The sequence below is a fragment of the Herpailurus yagouaroundi genome, unplaced genomic scaffold, assembly GCF_014898765.1.
Source record: "Herpailurus yagouaroundi ecotype Mexico unplaced genomic scaffold, PumYag 40980, whole genome shotgun sequence".
In the NCBI taxonomy this organism is placed as follows: Eukaryota; Metazoa; Chordata; class Mammalia; order Carnivora; family Felidae; genus Herpailurus; species Herpailurus yagouaroundi.
In genome coordinates this window covers 1-1,164 of record NW_024413119.1, presented here as the reverse complement: position 1 = coordinate 1,164, position 1,164 = coordinate 1, and the positions used below count along the sequence as shown (strand labels likewise).

The 1,164-nt window shown below is 38.6% G+C and overlaps 1 long non-coding RNA gene across 1 annotated transcript; it reads right to left on the bottom strand.

The window, feature by feature from the left end:
* Window positions 1–12: 12 nt before the first annotated feature.
* LOC121024054 (uncharacterized) lies at window positions 13–1,158 on the bottom strand. Its single transcript, XR_005787592.1, has 2 exons — window positions 626–1,158; window positions 13–185 (listed from the first exon to the last, which is right to left on the bottom strand). It is a non-coding gene; the product is annotated as an uncharacterized LOC121024054 (long non-coding RNA).
* Window positions 1,159–1,164: the final 6 nt, after the last annotated feature.

The following is a 1,164-nucleotide window of genomic DNA, read 5'->3' as shown; positions in this document are numbered from 1 at the left end:
TCTCCTGTGTGACTTATTTTATGGGTATGAAGGTTGGCGTTTCGGGTGAAGTGCTTTCCACATTCATTGCATCTATAGAGTTTCTGTCTAGTGTGAGTTAAGACATGTTGCGTCAATGTGTAGGTGTGAATGAAAACTTCATACCCACTATATACAGAGAGGTCTTCTCCTGCATGACGTTTCTGCTGTTGGGAAAGAGATGAGAGACTGTTATAGGACTTCTCCCAAACATGCATACACCCAGTTCTCTACCTATGAATTCCAGGCTGGCCATTCAGTGGTAATCTTCAACTGAAACCTTCCCCAGATCACTTACATGCACATGGGGTGTTCATCACTGACATGCACAAACATTTTTACCCTTGGTAGCATCTTTATTGGAGGGCTGAGTGTTTTTGAAGATATCATTATGTGTCATGCCAATAAACCATGGTTATGCAATTATCCATTTCTCAGAACAATTATAGCTTAAATCCAGGCTAATTTCTTCCCCAGATTTAAATTGTGAATCACATTCTGTGAGAAGGTACTTATACTAATTGTTATGTGATTCTACAACTGATGACTTAGGCTCCACCCAGGTCTTTGAACATGAATAGGCAAGGTTCCTCCTCATGACACTTACTATTGTCCAGCAGTTAGGTGGGTCCTTCATGTAGATATCTTGCATAGATATTATTTCTTGCTTGTTATGGCTTTTTTTCATGCCTAAAATAATTGAGGAAAAAAAGAAATAAACCTGAGAAACACCTTGAGTAGACTAGGGGAATTAAAGTGTTGACAAGCTCACAAGACCAGGTAAGCACACATGACCAAATAATGTGAAATTGAGGAAAATACTGGTGAATAGACATACATTTTAGAATAGTATCAATTAGAACAAAACTCAATGTTTAAGTTAAAGAAAAATAAAATAATGATGGGCTGTTGCAGAGAATATCAGAGTGGAAATCCTAAAAGAAGGACACTAGAAATCATGACACAGACCACAATGTGAAATTTCACCTCCAACGAGGACAGGAACATTGCTTGCCTGAGGTGAAATGTTAAGTACAGGTATATGAAGAGAAACTAATGTGGGAGAAATAGTAACACAATCTGAGGAATGTTGTCTCACTGGCCACTCACAGTTTCTGAAGCTGTCGTTCACTCAAGGAAATCTGC